Consider the following 22,218-nt stretch of genomic DNA (forward strand, 5'->3'; position numbering starts at 1 on the left):
GGGGCACATGGTCGGTAACGCGGCCGAGTTGTGTCCTATGGTAAGTATGGCACGTTGTAATGGTACTAGTCGGTAACGCGACAAGCATAGTATCATTATGACGATGTCACCTTCCCTTCCCTTTATCATTTTTATGCATAATATGAAAAGAGGACTTCCTGCCATATTCTAGAATTGAATATCCTAGGCTAAAAGAATGATTTTCATCAAATTCATGGTAAAGTAATTTTTAAGGTTTATGCATAATTAAATAATTAAGAAAAGAGAAAATTTTGGTACTTTTATTTAAATGATAAAAGAGAAATTCCCATGACATTTGGAATTCAATCATTTAAATGGTAAAAGGTGTGTCTATTTTTTATTTGCTTGAGTGCCAGCTAGGGGGCCTGGGAACTCTTTTCCCTAGTACCCGGGTTAGAACATAACCAAATTTTCATAATGGATCCTATAAATACAGTGGTTCGGCAGTTGGAACTGGATGGGGTTAGGCTGAACTAACCCATGGAACTAACCCATGGAACTGGATGGGGTTAGACTGAACTGATGGACTCCTATAATAAAATTCAATGTTCAAGTTACGATAGTTTAAGTAAATCACGGTCGGATAATCCTTGTTCTATGGAAAAGAATCAACGGCTGTGTATCTTGATGGGGAAAAAAGCATTGGTCTCTATGATCCCAGTGCAAGCTCCTCCCTTGATCCGGCCATGTGACCCACGGGTTCGGTCGGAATTCAAAAGGGTATTTAAGGCTCTTGACTACGTTAGAATAAATTTTCCAAGAGGAATCACCTATGCCTTTTGGGTGAGGGAAGTTTTTCTGGGTTCGGTTTTGGAAGAACCAAGGGATTAGTCTCTTGTTCGAACATTCGTGGGTGAGGCCCCGAGTGGGAAGCTTTGCCCTGCACAAGAAAATGCTACTTTTGCTCTGCTAGCACCCCATAATTTGATGCGCAGAGGGGACAAGGATCTCACACATGATACATATTACATCTTGCATGGCAAGGGGATGAGAGTTGTCAGTATAGCAATGAAGTAGATGACATCACATGGTTTTCTCTATAGATGCTTTGCCATAATTCTAGTATCTTGGGCACTCATGCCATGCATTATCATGGCAAGACATTGATAGAGACATTGAAGATGACAACTAGAATATGAGCATCATAAAACATGGATATAACTAGAGACACTCATGTCAAGGATGAGACTATATTGACATGAACTTCTAACATCAATTTGTTTGCCTATACACACACACACACACACACATAGATATAACTCGAGACACTCATGTCAAGGATGAGACTATATTGACATGAACTTCTAACATCAATTTGTTTGCCTATACACACACACACATGGGTATGGGGGTGCACCCATGGTTCTCCTTAAGAGCCCATAGAGGACCCGGCAATGCGGATGCCCTCTAGGTTCTTGAAAAGCACATCGATGCACCACAATGGAGAGAGAGATTGGCCTGCTATATGGGCCTGAAAATGGCGATGGAACCCAACGATGATGGAGGCCACTACATCTTGGACAAGAGAGGTTCAGGTACAAAAAAAAAAGCTTATTTTGAGGCAATACTACTTCCAGGTCAGTACAAAGCTCATAGAAGTTAGAACTCCTTCACAATGGGATGTTGAGGACCACAAGCATTGTATGTTGGATTCCGCTTTGTTGACCAGGTATGTTGTGGTGCATTGTGAAGAAGATTTAGTTGAGGAGGATTCCATGGTGGATACTTCAAAGGACATCAATATTGAGGTTATTGACCTTGACATTAGGACCTCAATGGAAGGCTTCTTGGGCCCTTTTATTTGGCAGTTTAAGGAGTCAAACCTTTTCTCTTAAGAAGAAACGTTTTCTAATTAGAAGCTTCAAAACGGCTACTTTATTCGAATTTAAATTTTGGGGAAAAAATGGAATTTAAAATCTAGCGGACAAAACCATATCATGTAACATATCTATGGAAAGCTCTTGACGCGTAGATCATGGATCTATAATCTCCGCTCAAATCAGAGCTTGTATGTAGAAGTTATGGAGGTTCGAAAATTGTAAAATTGCCTCCCCCCCTTTTTGAGAGAAAAAGTGCACCCTTTGACCACTCTTACACCTCTCTTACAAACCCAACATTTCAGTCCACATGGCAACCCCCCATTTGGCTATTCCTTAATCACCTTGATTAGGCTTGGGCAAATTAAAGGGCCCAAGAAGACTCCATTCACTTCCTAATGTAGGACTCCATAAAACATTTAGACAGATTTGTGTGAAAAAGGAAGTTCTATTGTTGGGATCAAGGCTATGGGGGCTTATGTGAATCTAGGTACTAGTGGAGATGAAAATGAAAGGAATCACACAAAACACATTCTTCCTTAGATTCTAGAGATTACGGGTGCTACTCACTTGAAGAGTTTAATAATTAATTTTGCTAGACTTTATCCAGTGAATGAACTGCCTTGGACTTACAATGGAGATATGATTTTTGAATAGCCTCCAATATTCAACCGTTGTAAAAAAATAGAGGAAATGGAGCAAAATTTTGATGGGCATATGTGGACAAGGCCACATAGGACCAATATGTCTATTAATTCCATTGTGCGACTTAGTTATTGCTTGGGTTCAATGCAATGTCATCAGATAACATGTCCATACATATATAAACAATAAGAAGTATAATAATTCTTTCTTCTATGGTTATTTGGATAAACAAGTTAGCAAGGGTCTTCTTGCAGAGGAGGATCAGAAGACTATTACATGTCACTACTGTAAAAAAAAATGCTTTTGTGTGGAGCCTTGTACTTGTATGGTCTATTACATTTTACTAGAGGACCCAACCATGACCATATTACTATTGCATATGTCAAAGAACATAAGCATGAAATCCAAGCTCGTATATCATGGCGGGTAGCTATTGAAAGATTTAGAAAATTGGTTTATATAGTGATTAGGGTGGATAGAAGTGATTAGGGTGGATAGAAGTGATGGGTCTAGGAGAATTCACATGAATATTGCACGACAATTGCTGGTAGAATCTTTTGTAAATGATAATAAAGGAGAGATGGGAGAAATAGACATCAACAACTTCTTGGAGGAGATGATTCCTCTTGTACAAAATCGAACATTTTTGGATAATAGTGGCTTTTAAGAAAGGAATGAAAATTGTGGGATAACAAGTGATGGATATGACAACACTCTTATGCTAAAACAAAAATGCAAGTTTATTAGTCACTTCCTTGGGCAAGGTGGGCTTGAATATAGATGCTTTCTCTTCAAGATGTTCAATAAACGGCTAGGTTCAGGTTTGGACTTGGTTAACTGCATGCATCGATCAAGACATGGAGAACTAAGTAAAGTGTGGGTACATTTTATAGAATTTAAGGATGGGCAACAATGTCTTATTTATTCTATGATCGAATGCGAGTTATTTGGAGCATGTCTCTATCATAAAACAAACACATGTTTTGGATGGTTGCTAATTGTACAGTGCATTTATTGTTGGATTTTTTTGTTAATCTTAAAAGGTCTAATGTATGTGAGACAAAAGAGGAGGATGTAGACTCTCAAATGTTGTTTTGGAATAATCTTAATAATGTGATGATCGAACAAGGTTTTTCACCACCAAATAAATTTGTAGGATTCATGCCAGATGAAGCAAGTGCCAGTTGGATAGCCATTAGAGTAGTGTATAATTGGGGACCAGATAATGTATTGGACAATTGTGAAAGATCTTGTCTTTTTAACTAGGAGCTCGCAAAGTTTGCAGAAGCATACAAAGATACCCATGCAACAAGAACAAGTGACAAGACACCTTGACCTGTGTGAGAAATGGTAAATTTTACCTATTGCTACTGAAGCATCAATTTAGGTAAGTAAAATATGAAAATGGTGGCATGATGGTCATGTTCCAAAAGAAACCATCAAAGATCTGGAAAGATGGCTTAGGTGGTGGTGGCAACACAAAATTGCTCATTGAGGACTTTAAAAATGGGACGTAAGTTTGTTTAATGTTCTTTAGAGAATTCTTATTCTTTGTTTTTATTTAACCGTGAGTTCTCTAAAAGTTTTTTATTAAAGATAAGCTTTAAGAAATATGGGTGTGCAAGAGAACATGAGTCCATGGGAGCGGGCTCATATTCATCCCATGGTTTGATATCCCTAACACAAACTTGTCTGAGAGCATCCATGCAAGCTGGTTTGCTAAAGAAAGAAGCAAAACAAAGATATCATTAGATGATACACATGCTACATATGTGATTAATTCATATATTCAATGTGAAAGCAGTTGGATTATCTTATAAGACCATCAAAATATAGAGACTTTTTTGGAGAGAGTGTCTTCTATAAACATACAAAGTTCTCCATTTGTTGCACATGCAGTACAAGGGGAAGTATCTGGCATAAACATGTATGAGGAACCAATTGTGCATGGTGATAAGGAGAATATGCAAAGGAAAACACCATCCAATAGAAAAAAGAACTCAAATAGACCTAGATTTATGATGGAATTATAAAACGGCAACAGAAAATAAGTGGTCGTCCATGAAAGATATATTTTGAAAGCTAGAGTTTCGACATGGATTTAGAAACAGTATGATGATGATGATATTGATGTCATACCAGAGTATAATGTGTAATAGTCTTCGCGAATCAATGTTGAGATGTATATCAGGATGCTCCCAAGTGTCAAAAGTAAACAAAACAAGAGATGGAGGCCTGCTATTTCAAAAGAAGCATCGAAGAAATTGGAATCTACAACCATAATGGAGGCATTGTTTATTTTGAAGAAGAAGTTTTTAACCTAAAATTGATGTTGTGTTTTGCTTGTTTTGCTGATAGTGAATTGTTATGATGTGCACATCCAAGAGGAGCCAATGTGTATCTAACCTAATTTCCAAAAATGAGAAAGGGAAAAAAAAACATTCTTGGATGGCAAGCATTTGTATTTTATTTATATTCATGTACTAGGGCAACACCACAATTAGCCATGTATTGGGTATGTGCCGCAATGAGTACATGATTATCCATTAGCCATGTATCTTTGAAAGAAACCTTATTCTTATTTTAAGTCAGCATTGTCAAATTAAAATTGCGAACAACAATATGCCAATTCATGAAGTGACTGGTATTTTTAACTATTCCCTCCTATTTTAGGATATATGGTATCTTTGAAAGAAACCTTATTCTTATTTTAAGTCAGCATTGTCAAATTAAAATTGCGAACAACAGTATTCCAATTCATGAAGTGACTGGTATTTTTAACTATTCCCTCCTATTTTAGGATATATGTTATTTCTGGTCGGAAGTATTTTGTGAGTTTTGGTCCACTTGGAAGTCTAATTTAAAGTTTTTTTTCTTGCTTTTTGTATGTGAAATAGTAAAATGTATTCTGTCCATTAGTTGTATTTTTTTGGAGGGTCATATGCCAACCACGAAGGGGTCCTCAAAACAATCATTATAGTTTGGTCAATGGTGCATTATGTTGTATGGTTCAATTATTTGTGCAAGCTGGGGATGAAAAGACGTCATTCAAATGTGGTGTCTATTCCATGGAGCCAATACATTTGTGCCGTACATTGTGCACTCAATAGTTTTATGTTTTCACGCATGAGAATAATTGAAAGATTAAGAAATCCCCATCATGAGACATTTAAGAAAGATGACTATATTGAGAGTCATAGATCTTTGAGATATTGAAGGGAATAGATATTGAACGAGAGAGATAAAAACAACGAGAAAGAAGAAAATAGAAAGGGAGATTTAGTGGTCATATATATAAATCCCCCTCCATATATAGGGGCTATTTATGTATCACACATTCATCCTCATAGCCTGAAAAGGCACTCTACCTGTAGAGCGCTTGTGTGCATCCCTACCAAAGAAACACAAGATCTCATAAAGATGCAGATGCAACAAAAAATGGTTCAATTACTGATGAAGTAAATTTCGAACCCCAACTCCTTACAACAATAATAAGCTCACCACCAACACCAAATTCAATATAAAAAGTCTGATCCCGATGTCGATGAAAATGACACTTAGGATAATATCTTTAATGTAGAAAGCCTTAGTTTAGCATTTCTAATCTTTAAAATGTAACATGTTTATAGACTGTGTGGAAACTTGATGTGACATTTCAAAAAGGAAAAATTGTCTATATATTGTATGCTTTTGTTCTCTAATGCAAGATGAGTATTTCTTTTATTTTGAGCTATTTATAGTTTAAGTTTGTATACAAAAATTTCTAAATTTTGTCAGAAATTTGGTAAAGCTCTACATTAAGAGCTCACAAAATAATTGTACTCTCTTGTGTGAGCTATATCTATGTCTAGACTATATTGACTATATGATGTGGCAAGATTGAAGAAGTTTTTCTTGCTACAAGAAAATTGCACAAATTTGCACTTAGCTAGGTTATGAAAGACATACTATGATATATATTTTCTTTCACCTCAACAAGTGATAGCCTCAATAGATTTTCCTCTCCTTGTATGGGCGCCATATGAAAGTTGATGTCCCACACTAGGTGTGAGTATATGAGAATAAGAGGTTTGTTGACAAGAAGCTCCCACACATCATTGTTGACTCTCTCTTAGTAGTATCTCATAACTACTAATGATCTAGTAGCAAGAATGTTTCCCCAATTATATGGCATAACCTTGGGTATTCTTTCTTTTTCCAATTGAACACTTAATAATATAAAAGTCTTCACCCACGTATGCCTTATTATTACATCCTTTCCATTTTCCCTACATACATGGATCTCAAAAGCAAGAGACCCTCCTACATCTCAATACACATGAATCTGTAGCTGAATATTTATTAATATCATGCATAGAGTATGGTGAACCTCAAACATGCTTGCAATCCCACTTGTTATGTCTTTGTACTTCATCCTCTTTGATTTCCTGAAAGACTCTGTTGAGCACATTGCCACAAAACCTGGCCCTTAGAAAATTCACGACACTAGCTGCACACTTCAAAGTTCATCCATTTGGTTTCAATTACTCATGTGTAAGCTCTTTTAATGAAACCTCTAGCTCCATCATATTCTCCTTTCCCATGGCCTAAAGCTGGAAATCTCAACAACATTTTTATACCAATTAGGCTAAAGTGCCTAGCAACAAAGTAAAATGTTGCTTGGATTTGCATTGGGTGCAATGAGTTAATATCCATACCATTTTATGATAAAAGACAAATGGGTTGAGTACTAGACTATTTTGGCTATAATTTATGTTAGTGTTCATACCTCTATAATAAGCTACAGGAGAAGAGGCTTGAATACCATAAGTTTTTTGAGTGAAAGGGAGGTTTTAAAAGGTAATTGTTGTCTTAAAAAGTTATTTCTTACGCAACATGAAGAAATGTGAATATTATATTAATTACTTAGTTCTGGACATATTAAGTACTTTTTTTTAAAGCAAGATCTCAAATATATGTTACCTTTGAAGATAAGATCCAACCTCACTTCTAGAAAACACGTGCATGACCGCTTGCCCATCAACATACACTAGTCCTTAATCATTGACAACTCTAGTTTGAAAGGCATTAGTAATTGTTCAATGTGCAACCCCAAAGCATTGGGAGTATGCTCAAAGACCAAAACGTGTTGGAAAGCTATTAGTCCTAGTCAGTCATTGTAGCATTTGTTTTCAAGTATTCATTATTGTCTATGCTCAAAGACCAAAACGTGTTGGAAAGCTATTAGTCCTAGTCAGTCATTGTAGCATTTGTTTTCAGGTATTCATTATTGTCTATGTTGCGTGTGTTAGAGAGACATGCATAAGAGTCTAGCTCAAGTCACTTGTCTTGGATGGACAAGTATGTAAAACTTGGTTTTTTATGGATGAGAGAGAAGAACATTATGTAGAAATCTCTCATGGTTCTACATCAGTAATTCATAGGATACCAACACTCATGCACTATGCACCATAGTTAGAGCCTCAACATTGAAAGACCTCCATGCATATACTCTTACTTGCACCATATATTGTGTTTATTTTTGTGATGCATATAAGTAGGTATGTTCTTGTACCATTTAAGTAGATAGATTAAGGATCGTTAATCATTTCCACCTAGGCACATGCATTTGCAGCACCATTAATATCTCACAACCATCAACAACATCCACCAAAAATTCCTCCAAGGTTCTTTAACCTCAACATATGGATAACCTCCACCAAAACTCTCTCCAGGATTTGTTTTTGTGATGTATGCAAGTAAGTACAAATTACGAAGCTCTTTTTTGATGTTGTATGCATTAACTAGATGTCACAAATACCTTTGTCCATGGATAACTTTAAAAACATGTTTACATTCAACAATATGAATGATACATAAATGTCAACTATGAGCATTTGTTCATAAGTGGAACAAAGCCCTATATGGAGGGAAGATATCAAAGCTATAAAGACATCCTACATCCATAACATTTCAAATCATAGGGAAAACTAACTCACCATTTCTTCAATAGGCACATAAGGATACATGACTTCAATTGAACACATGAAACTAGAGATTTCATGTCTACTAACTAAATCCTTAAAAAAGAGAGCTCTTAAGATTTTAAGAGATGAACTATGCCCTGATGGGATTACTTGTTAAGAATGTAAGTGAGTTCTTCTCATCAACGATACGAGGTTAATCTAGAAATTTTAAGGTAAAGATATTTGTATCATCATATACAAGTGAATATTGTACAAAGTTTCTCAATGATTAAAAAAAATCCAACATTGTATCCTTAACTTCTTATAAATGCCATAGAGATCTTTATTTCCTTATTGTAGGTTTTCTAGAAAACCTTATTTTTAAAGTAAAAAAATTAAAGGAGATAAAGTATTATAATTCCAACAAATCCTTTTATAGGTTGACTCATCTTGTAACTTATAAAAGTACGAGTGTTATCATCTAGTTGTGACAAATCAATGTAAATGGTCAAACCATGCAATTTTTCAATAGAGGCTCTTAATTTCTCCCAAATTCTTGTTACATACTCTTGAAAGTTATTAAATCATGATTAAATTATTTACAACTTGCAAATCATAAGTAAAACCGTACCTTTATGTCAAATGCATTGATTTTTGCCACCTACTTGAATGACTCATAGAAAAATATCAATGTTTTATAACCTAAGTGATCAATTCCTAGTTAACCTAGTGATATGAAGCCATGCATGCACATCATCTTTATGAAAATTTCCTAATATATCATCTGATCAATTTTCATGTCAATCCCATGTCATATTCTCCATAAAAATAATCTTCCACTTTGGTGTATGTTTTTCATTCTTTGTAGTTATCAAAGTACACCCCTTGACAAAAAATGAGTAATGCCACACTCTATATGAAAGCCATTATCAAGCTATACTACTAATACTTTCTTAGAATATCTCCTCAAGTTATCCATTATCTTGGATAAACATGCACATTATTACATGTTTCATACATGTCCTCCATGTAGAGGCCTAAGGACACATGTCCTAACTATCTTGGATGATCCAATATATATTTACCTTAAAAGTTCTAGATTAACCTCCTATCTTTGATGGGTAAAACTTTCTTGCATTCTTAACAAGTAATCCCATCACTACATAGTTCATCTCTTAAAATCTGAAGAGCTCTCTTTTTGAAGGATTTAGCTAGTAGACATGAAATCTCTAGTTTCATGTGTTCAATTCTATTATACATGATCATGTCCATGTCATTTGGTTGTTTTAAGACATCCAAAGTGTTTTAAAATCACCAATATCTGGTTTTCTAAAATAATGTAGGAACTAACTTACAATGGTACAAGGTACATTATGGTTCATCTTGTGTTCTAGAACACTAGATTTAAATGTCCCTAAATACCTTGCCTCTATCAAATTATTGTTTTAACTTTTCTTCAAATAGAGTTGATATGGATTCAAGTTGCATTCACTAAAAATTCCTTAAGCATGTCCATAACACATAGTTTCTCAGACTGCATGTAAATTTTTAAATACTTTAAAGCCCAAAAAATGTTTGAGATTGATCACTTATATTGTTCATTTCTAACACCTTTGGTAGCTCCTCCTTCAAACTTTTTGATCTTAATTACATTATTACTAATGGTAATGAGACTAGCCACACATATCACAACTAAATTAAAAAGTCATGAACCTCATGTGCCTTTTGAAGAAATGGTGAGTAATTTTACCCTATGATTTGAAATGTAATTGATAAAGGATGTCTTTATAGCTTTGATATCTTCTGTCCATAGAGGGCTTTGTTTCACTTATGAAAAAATTATCATAATTGGCATTTATGTATCGTTTTGATTGTTGAATGTAAACCTCTTTTTATAATAACCCATTGTGTGACACTCCCACTCAAAAATCACAATACAATTCAAGAAAAATAGAATTTTGCACAAATTTTTGAGGCAAAAAGAAAACAATTCTATATAAAATCAAGAAATCTTACAATAATCTGATATGATGCACCCTTGGAGGAAAGATCTCCAACTAAAACATGTTAGATGTCCTAACAAAACATTCTACACACTGTTTACAATAAAATTTCATGAAAAAATATTTATACAAAACTATGAAGCATCACACATGGACAAACGAGTTTTTGACATCTAGTTATTGCATACATTATCAAAAGAGTTTGTTATTTTGTATCCTCTACAATCGTACTTTTGATGGTTTTAATCTTTAGCATTTGGTTTGTTTGGGCATATGCTACCTTTGCAATTAGTTTTAATTTGAATATGGTGATGGTGCATGAGAGTTAGGTTTATAAATCCACTTCCACCCTATGTCTCTCTTGCTTTAATCTTAATATAGTTTTTATTTCATAGTTAAATCTGGTGGTTCAACATAGTGTGTGATATATTTTCTAGGAATGTATACGGATAACTCATATAATCATTCATGTGTGTCAAGAACATCCTTAGTTGTCAACTCAACCCTTTCTCCATCTACTTAAATGATAATTTAATTATGGCTTGCATTGATCACGACAATAATGATGATGTTATATCAAGATCCTCTTCTAGTATTAGGGATGTGTACATCCACCTTATTTGCTGAACTAGAAATTGCCTAATGTATCTAAATTGGTACGCAAAACCACAAGAAAAGTAATCCAATTTTGACACTCATGTGCTATCTTACATTTATTTTAACAACCTCAAGAAATTACACAGCCATTGTCTATATGTAGTCTAGAATAATACCTTTTGCATATACATAAGACCTTTTGCCATATACATAAGACCATTTGCCATAGACATAAAAGAAACCCAAGAAAATAAATGTCTCTTATTAAAAGACAAAGTACTCTATTTGTCTTTCTATACTTTCTAGTTCTATCACTTATTAGAGTATTATATAAAAGAAACTATAAAATATTTTTTGTTGTAGAATTTAGAAATATTGAGTTTCTCTCTCCCTCTCTCTCTCTCTCTCTCTCTCTCTCTCTCACTCTCTATCACAGACACTTGCACACATCCTTTTATAATAGGTTGGGTCATGTGTTGAAATTTCAGAATTGATAAAGTACTAGTGTCATCATGTAGCTGAGACAAATCAATGTAAATGGTCAAAGCATGCAATTGTTCAATAGAGGCTCTTAATGTTTCCTAACTTCTTGTTGAATACTCTTGAAAGTTATTACATCATGATTACATTATCCAAAACTTGCAAATCATGATCAAAACCCTACCTTTATTTCAAATGGATTGATTTTTGCCACCTCCTTGAATGCCTTATAGAAAAATATCAGTGTTTTATAACCTAAGTGATCAATTCCTAGTTATTCTAGTGATATGAAGCCATGCATGCACATCATCCTTAAGAAAAATTCCTAATATATCATTTGGTCAATTTTCATGTCAATCCCATGTCATATGCTCCATAAAAATAATCGTCCACTTTAATGTATGTTTTTGGTTCTTTGTAGTTATCCAAGTACACCCCTTGATACAAATTTAGTAATGCCACAATCTATATGCATGACATAGTCATGCTATTGTACTAAGACTTTAGTAGAATATCTCCTAAAAGTTTCCATCATCTTAGATAAACGTGCCCATTATTACATGTTTCATACATGTCCTGCATATAGAGGCCTAATGACGCATGTCCTATGTATTCACAAACCTCTAAGTACTAATAGTTATCTATGTTGTGAGTATAGTTTATTTGAGCTATTTTAATTGAATAATTAAATTTGAAACTGGCTCAATATGAGGTACTCTAGTGTAAGATTTAAATTTTGACCTTTTCCTTTACATATACTTTAGGTATTTTGCATGGTTTAAAGCTTGCAAAAAAGTAAAATTTACATGATTTTGAGTATCTGTGAAAAAGGCAATTTCATATTGGGTGCATAAGTGGTGTGTCTATTTTTTAATTTGCTTGAGTGCTAGCTAGGGGGCCTAGGAACTCTTTTCCCTAGTACCCAGGACAAAACATAACCAAATTTTCATAATGGATCCTATAAATACAGTGGTTGGGTGGTTGGTCAACCCATGGAACTGGATGGACTGATGGATTCCTATAATAAAATTCAATTATGTTCAAGCTACGATAGTTTAAGTAAATCATGGATAATCCTTGTTCTATGGAAAAGAATCAACGGCTATGTATCTTGATGGGGAAAAAAGCATTGGTCTCTATGATCCAAGTGCAAGCTTCTCCCTTGATCCGAAAATGTGACCCGCAGGCTCGGTCAGAATTCAAAAGGGTAATTAAGGCTCTTGACTACGTTAGAATAAATTTTCCAAGAGGAATCACCTATGCCTTTTGGGCGAGGGAATTTTTTTGGGTTCGATTTTGGAAGAACCGAGGGATTAGTCTCTTGTTCGAACATTCGTGGGTGAGGCCCCGAGTGGGAAGCTCTGCCTTGCACAAGAAGTTACTACTTTTGCTGCTAGCACCCCAGAATTCAATGCGCAGAGGGGACAGGGATCTCACACTTGATCCATATTACATCTTGCATGGCAAGGGGATGAGAGTTGTTAGTATAGCAATGAGGTAGATGAATCACATGGTTTTCTCTATAGATGCTTTGCCATAATTCTAGTATCTTGGGCACTCATGCCATGCATTATCATGGCAAGACATTGATAGAGTCATTGAGATGACAACTAGAAAATGAGCATCATAAAACATGGATATAACTAGAGATACTCATGTCAAGGATGAGCCTATATTGACATGAACTTCTAACATCAATTTTTTTGCCTATCCACACACACACACATGGGTATGGGGGTGCACCCATGGTTCTCCTTAAGAGCCCATAGAGGACCCGGCAACGCAGATGCCCTTTGGGTTCTTGGAAAGCACCATGGATGCACCACAATGGAGACAGAGATTGGCTTGCTATATGGGCCCAAAAATGGCGATGGAACCCAACCATGATGGAGGCCACTATTTTTTGGACTAGAGAGGTTCAGGCAAGAAATAACAAGCTTATTTTGAGGCAATACTACTTCCAGGTCAGTACAGAGCTCATAGAAGTTAGAACTCCTTCACAATGGGATGTTGAGGATCACGAACATTTTATGTTGGATTCCACTTTGTTGCCAGGTATGTTCTGGTGCATTGTGAAGAAGATTTAGCTGAGGAGGATGCCATGGTGGATACTTCAAAGGACATCAATGTTGAGGTTATTGACCTTGATAGGACTCCATAAAACATATAGATAGATTTGTGTGAAAAAGGAAGTTCTGTTGGGATCAAGGCTATGGGGGCTTATGTGAATCTAGGTACTAGTGGAGATGAAAATGAAAGGAATCACACAAAACACATTCTTCCTTAGATTCGAGAGAGTACGTACGGGTGCTACTCACTTGAAGAGTTTGATAAATAATTGTGCTAGATTTTATCCAGTGAATGAATTCCCTTGGACTTACAATGGATCTATGATTTTTGAATAGCCTTCATATTCAACCGTTGTAAAAAGATGGAGGAAATGGAGAAAAAATTTGATGGGAATATGTGGACAAGGCCACAGAGGACCAATATGTTTATTAATTCCATTGTGTGTCTTAGTTATTGCTTAGGTTCAATGCAATGTCATCAGATAACATGTCCATACATTTTAAACAAGAAGTATAATGATTCTTTCTTCTATGGTTATTTGGATAAACAAGTTAGCAAGGGTCTTCTTGCAGAGGAGGATCGGAAAAATATTACATGTCACTACTGCAAAAAAATGCTTTTGTGTGGAGCCTTGTACTTGTATGGTCTATTACATTTTACGAGAGGACCCAACCATGACCATATTACTATTGCATATGTCGAAGAACATAAGCATGAAATCCAAGATGGTACGGGGTAGCTATTGAAAGATTTAGAAAACTGGTTTATATAGTGATTAGGGTGGATAGAAGTGATGGGTCTAGGAGAATTCACATGAATATTGCACAACAATTGCTGGTAGAATCCTTTGTAAATGATAATAAAGGAGAGATGGGAGAAATAGACATCAACAACTTCTTGGAGGAGATGATTCCTCTTGTACAAAATCAAAGATTTTTGGATAATAGTGGCTTTTAAGAAAGGAATGAAAATTGTGGGATAACAAGTGATGGATATGACAACACTCTTATGCTAAAACAAAAATCCATGTTTAATAGTCACTTCCTTGGGCAAGGTGAGCTTGAAGATAAATGCTTTCTCTTCAAGATGTTCACTAAAGGGCTTGGACTTGGTTAACTGCATGCATCGATCAAGACATGGAGAACTAAGTAAAGTGTGGGTACATTTTGATTACATGCATAGAATTTAAGGATGGGCAACAATGTCATTTATTCTACGATCAAATGCGAGTTATTTGGAGCATGTCTTTATCATAAAACAAACACATGTTTTGGATGGTTGCTAATTGTACAGTGCATTTATTATTGGATTTTTTTGTTAATCTTAAAAGGGCTAATGTATGTGAGACAAAAGAGGAGGATGTAGACTCTCAAATGTTGTTTTGGAATAGTGTTAATAATGTGATGATTGAAGAAGGTTTTTCACCACCCACCAGATAAATCTATAAGATTCATGCCAGATGAAACAAGTGCCGATTCGATAGCCATTAGAGTAGTGTATAATGGGGGACCAGATAATGTATTGGACAATTGTGAAAGATCTTATCTTTTTAACTAGGAGCTCGCAAAGTTTGCGGAAGCATACAAAGATACCCATGCAACAAGAACAAAGGACAAAACACCTTGACATGTGTGAGAAATGGCAAATTTCACCTACTGCTACTGAAGCATCAATTTAGATGAGTAAAATGTGATGATTGTGGCGTGATGGTCATGTTCCAAAAGAAAACATCAAAGATCTGGAAAGATGGCTTAGGTGGTGGTGGCAACACAAAATTGCTCATTGGGGACTTTAAAAATGGGACGTAAGTTTGTTTAAAGTTCTTAATAGAATTCTTATTCTTTCTTTTTATTTAACCGTGAGTTCTCTAAAAGTTTTTAATTAAAGGTAAGCTTTAAGAAATATGGATGTGCAAGAGAACATGAGTCCATGGGAGCGGGCTCATATTCATCCCATGGATTGATATCCCTAACACAAACTTGTCTGAGAGCATCCATATCCATGCAAGCTGGTTGGCTAGAGAAAGAAGCAAAACAAAGATATAATTATATGATACACATGCTACATATGTGATTAATTCATATATTCAATGTGAAAGCAGTTGGATTATCTTATAGGCATCCATGCAAGCTGGTTGGCTAGAGAAAGAAGCAAAACAAAGATATCATTATATCATACACATGCTACATATCTGATTAATTCATATATTCAATGTGAAAGCAGTTGGATTATCTTATAGGACCATATGATGGGAGAAGTCAAAATATAGAGACTTTTTTGGATAGAGTGTCTTCTATAAACATACAAAGTTCTCCATTTGTTGCACATGCAGTACAAGGGGAAGTATCTGGCACAAACATGTATGAGGAACCAATTGTGCATGGTGATAAGGAGACTATGCAAAGGAAAACACCATCCAATAGAAAAAAGAACTCAAATAGACCTAGATTTATGATGGAATTATAAAACGGCAACACAAAATAAGTGGTCGTCACACGAAAGATATATTTTGAAAGCTAGAGATTCGACATGGATTTAGAAACAGTAGATGATGATGATGATATTGATGTCGTAGTGGAGCATAATGTGTAATAGTCTTCTCCAACCAATGTTGAGATGTATATGGTCAAGGAGGTGAGCATATGCAAGTCATCTTGGGCCATTAGAAAAATGACAACTCACTACCATAGAAAGTGCTTGGACTAGTCCATGGTGGTTGAAGGTGCACAAACATAATGCAATACACATCACTAGGGCTAGTACCTCCTTCTTTTTGGGTTGAAGTAGTATATAAAGGTAGCCCACAATATCACTGGATTTGGTTCTACAACCGTGATGTGGAGCATACAAGGGTAAATGTGTGAGGAATCCACGAGAGACCCTATTTGTTTGGGGAGTGGACAAAAGAACACATCTTACCAAAGAAGAAATGTCAAGCTTGAAAGAATTAGGGTATGTATTCAAGCTTGGACTATCGTCACTCAACACCTATAGTGGAAGAATGTTTTGGCGTGGAGGAAGGATGCTCCCAAGTGTCAAAAGTAAACAAAACAAGAGACGGAGGCCTGCTATTTCAAAAGAAGCATCGAAGACATTGGAATCTACAACCATAATGGAGGCATTGTTCATTGAAGAAAAAGTTTTAAACCTAAAATTGATGTTGTGTTTTGCTTGTTGCTCTGATAGAGAATTGTTATTTTGTGCACATCCAAGAGGAGCCAATGTGTATTTGACCTAATCTCCAAAAATGAGAAAGGAAAAAAAACATTCTTGGATGGCAAGCATTTATATTTTATTTATATTCATGTACTAGGGCAGCACCACAATTAGCCATGTATTGGGTATGCGCCACAATCAGTACATGATTATATATCAGCCATGTATCTTTGAAAGAGACCTTATTCTTATTTTAAGTCAGCACTGTCAAATTAAAATTGCGAACAACAATATGCCAATTCATGACGACGTGACTGGTATTTTGAACTATTCCCCCCTATTTTGGGATATATGTTATTTCTGGTCGGAAGTATTTTGTGAGTTTTGGTCCACTTGGAAGTCTAATTTAAAGTTTTTCTCTTGATTTTTGTATGTGAAACAGTAAAATGTATTGTCTATCCATTGGTTGTATTTTTTTGGAGGGTCATATGCCAACCACGAAGGGGTCCTCAGAAAAAGCATTATGGTTTAGTCAATGGTGCATTATGCTGTATGGTTCAATTATTTGTGCAAGCTGGATGAAAAGACGTCATTCAAATGTGGTGTCTATTCCATGGAGCTAATACATTTGTGCCCACTGAGTACATTGTGCACTCAATAGTTTTATGTTTTCACGCATGAGAATATTTGAAAGAACAAGAAATCCCCATCATGAGACATTTAAGAAAGATGAATATATTGAGAGTCATAGATCTTTGAGATATTGAAGAGAATAGATATTGAACGAGAGAGATAAAAACAACGAGAAAGAACAAAATAGATATTGAACGAGAGAGATATTGAAGGGAATAGATATTAAACGAGAGAGATATTGAAGGCAAAAGATATTAAACGAGAGATAAAAACAACGAGAAAGAACAAAATAGAGAGGGAGATTTAGTGGTCATATAAATAAATCCCCCTTCATATATAGGGGCTATTTATGTATCACACATTCATCCTCATAGCCTCAAAATGCACTCTACATGTAGTGCTTGTGTGCATCCCTACCAAAGAAACATAATCTAGGTCATAAAGATGCATACGCAACAAAAAATGGTTCAACTACTGATGAAGTAAAACTCGAACCCCAACTCCTTATACAACAATAATAAGCTCACCACCAACACCAAATTCAATACAAAAAGCCCGATCCCGACGTCGATGAAAATGACACTTAGGATAATATCTTTAATGTAGAAAGCCTTAGTTTAGCATTTCTAATCTTTAAAATGTAACATGTTTATAGACTGTGTGGAAACTTGATGTGACATTTCAAAAAGGAAAAATTGTCTATATATTGTATGCTTTTGTTCTCTAATGCAAGATGAGTATTTCTTTTATTTTGAGCTATTTATAGTTTAAGTTTGTATACAAAAATCTCTAAATTTTGTCAGAAATTTGGTAAAGCTCTACATTAAGAGCTCACAAAATAATCGTACTCTCTTGTGAGAGCTATATCTATGTCTAGACTATATTGAGTATATGATGTGGCAAGATTGAAGAAGTTTTTCTTGCAGAAAATTGCACAAATTCGCACTTAGCTAGGTTATGAAAGACATACTATGATATATATTTTCTTTCACCTCAAGTGATAGCCTCAATAGATTTTCCTCTCCTAGTATGGGCTCCATATGAAAGTTGATGTCCCACACTAAGTGTGAGTATATGAGAATAAGAGGTTTGTTGACAAGAAGGTCCCACACATCCTTGTTGACTCTCTCATAGTAGTATCGCATAACTACTAATGATCTGGTAGCAAGAATGTTGCCCCAATTATATGGCATAACCTTGGGTATTCTTTCCTTTTCCACTGAACACTTAATAATATAAAAAAGTTTTTTGATTGAAAGGGAGGTTTTAAAAGGTAATTGTTGTCTTAGAAAGTTATTTCTTAAGCAACATCAAGAAATGTGAATATTATATTAATTACTTAGTTCTAGACATATTAATTACTTATTTCTTAAGAAAGATCTCAAAATATGTTACCTTTGAAGATAAGATCCAACCTCACTTCTGGAAAACACGTGCATGACCGCTTACCCACCATCAACATACACTAGTCCTTAATCATTGACAATTCTAGTTTGAAAGGCATTAGTAATTGTTCAATGTGCAACCCCAAAGCATTGGGAGTATGCTCAAAGACCAAAACGTCTTGGAAAGCTATTAGTCCTAGTCAGTGATTGTAGCATTTGTTTTCAAGTATGTATTATTGTCTATGTTGCGTGTGTTAGAGAGACATGCATAAGAGTCTAACTCAAGTCACTTGCCTTGGATGGACAAGTATGTAAAACTTGGTTTTTTATGGACGAGAGAGAAGTACATTACGTAGAAATCTCTCATGGTTCTACATAAGTCATTCACAGGATACCAGCACTCATGCACTATGCACCATAGTTAGAGCCTCGACATTGAAAGCCCTCCATGCATATACTCTTACTTGCACCATATATTGTGTTTAATTTTGTGATGCATATAAGTAGGTATGTTCTTGTACCATTCAAGTAGATACATTAAGGACCCTTAATCGTTTCCACCTAGGCACATGCATTTGCACCACCATTAATACCCTCGCCATCAACAACATCCACCTAAAATTCCTACAAGCTTCTTTAACCTCAACATATGGATAACCTCCACCAAAACTCTATCTAGGATTTGTTTTTGTGATGTATGCAAGTAGGTAAGTGCTCGCACCATTCAAGAACATGCATTAGGTACCCTTCCTGGTTTCCACCTCAAGCACATGCATTTACACCAACTTTAGTACCCTTGCCATTGACAACCTCCACCAAAACTTCTTTAACTTTTCCACATCAACACCTCCATTGCGTTGGCACAAGGGACGGACCTAGAAACCGAGAGGGGGAATTTTAATCCAAGGTTAACTAGCTGCCCAACATTACTTCCACACACTTGGGACACTTGGTACACATTAATACTAAGTAATAGTAGAATGGGGGGAGCTTTCATCAAGAAATAGAGAATGAATAAAGCCAAATAAGCCACCATGGAGTCAAAATGGTGTATCCCATGTGTGCATGCTTGCCTAAGATAGCATTAACTTTATTATGTTGTAATCTTGCATAACTACACTTTGAATTGTAACCGGGATGGCCCGGACTTATGTGAAGCTAACATCACATGCACCACATTATTATATCTACATTAGACAAATATTAGAGTAAGGTCTACCTGGCCACCCCAAAGTCATTGACATCTTGACGTCCAAGACTATAAGTGACTTCCATTTAGCTCAATTTTCCTAATGATAAAGGTAAATTACCTTGGGTTGTATTGAAGGACTAAGCTCTTTCCCCTTGTTATCTTGCTCTCTGGCCTCTTGGTAGTGCTATGCTCGTGTGTATGGTTGTGAGACTGTGTGTGTCTCTTTTTCTCTCCCATATACCTTACTATTGATGCTAGTGAGAGTTTGAGGGTGTGTGTGAGGAGAGGGACATTGTCTTGAAGTTATCTTAAAAAATAGTCTAAGTGATAGAATTACAGAGTGTATAAAGATAAATATAGTACTTTGTCTTTGAATATTAGACATTAATTTATTTAGGTTTCTTTTATGTCTATGGCAAAAGGTCTTATGTATGTGCAAAAGGTCTTATTCTAGAATACATATTGACAATGGGTGTGTAACTCCTTGAGGTTGTTAAAATAAATGTAAGACAGCACACGAGTGTCAGAATTGGATTACTTTTCTTGTGGTGTAGTGCATAAACGTAGATACATTAGGCAATTTCTAGTTCAGTAAATAAGGTGGATGTACACATCCTTAATACTAGAAGAGGATCCTGAGATAACATCATCAGTATTGTCATCATCAATGTAAGCCATAATTAAATTATCATTTAAATAGATGGAAAAAGGGTTGAGTTGGCAACTAAGGATGTTCTTAACATACATAGATTGTATGAGTTATCCATATACATTTCTAGAAAATATATCACACTATGTTGAACAGTGAAATTTTGTAATGAGAAATGGAGAGTAGGAAAATAAAGAAATAAAAGATACACAACACAAAAATGGAGAGTAGGAAAATAAAGAAAAAAAAGATACACAACACAAAAATGGAGAGTAGGAAAATAAAGAAATAAAAGATACGCAAAAATGGTACATGGGATATGCAACAATTACCTTAAGATCAAAAGAAGACAGACCTAGGGTGGAAGTTGATGTATAAGATAAAACCTAACTCTCATGCACCATCACCATATTCAAATCAAAACTCATTTCAAAGGTATCATATGCCTAAACAAACCGAATGATAAAGATTGAAACCATTAGAAGTATGATTGTAGAAGATACAAAATACCAAGCTCTTTTGATGTTGTATGCATTAACTAGACGTCACAAATTCCTTTGTCCATGGGTAACTTTAAAAAGAGGTTTACATTCAACAATATGAATGATACATAAATGTCCACTATGAGCATTTGTTCATGAGTGGAACAAAGCCCTATATGGAGGGAAGATATCAAAGCTATAAAGACATCCTACATCCATAACATTTCAAATCATAGGGAAAACTAACTCACCATTTCTTCAATAGGCACATAAGGATACATGACTTCAATTGAACACATGAGACTAGAGATTTCATGTCTACTAACTAAATCCTTAAAAAAGAGAGCTCTTAAGATTTTAAGAGATGAACTATGCTGCCCTGATGGGATTACTTGTTAAGAATGTAAGTGAGTTCTTCTCATCAACGATACGAAGTTGATTTAGAAATTTTAAGGTAAAGATATTTGTATCATCCAACATAGATAACTGTTAGTACTTAGAGGTTTGTGAATACATATATTTTGTGAATACATAGGACATGCATCATTAGGCCTCTATATGCAAGACATGTATGAAACATGTAATAATCGGCACGTTTATCTAAGATGATGGAAACTGTTAGGAGATATTCTACTAAAGTCTTAGTAGAATAGCATGACAATGTCATGCATATAGATTGTGGTATTACTAAATTTGTATCAAGGGGTGTACTTGGATAACTACATAGAACCAAAAACATACATCAAAAAGGATGATTATTTTTTTGGAGCATATGACATGGGATTAACATGAAAATCGACCAAATGATATATTAGGAATTTTTCTTAAGGATGATGTGCATGCATGGCTTCATATCACTAGAATAACTAGGAATTGATCACTTAGGTTATAAAACATTGATATTTTTCTATAAGGAGGTGACAAAAATCAATCCATTTAAAATAAAGGTAGGGTTTTGATCATGATTTGCAAGTTTTGGATAATGTAATCATGATGTAATAACTTTCAAGAGTATTCAACAAGAAGTTGGGAAACATTAAGAGCCTCTATTGAAAAATTACATGCTTTGACCATTTACATTGATTTGTCTCACCTACATGATCACACTAGTACTTTATCAATTTCAAAATTTCAACACATTAC

Source organism: Cibotium barometz, chromosome 5 (assembly GCF_041138505.1).
Source record: "Cibotium barometz isolate CiBa-2024 chromosome 5, ASM4113850v1, whole genome shotgun sequence".
NCBI lineage: Eukaryota > Viridiplantae > Streptophyta > Polypodiopsida > Cyatheales > Cibotiaceae > Cibotium > Cibotium barometz.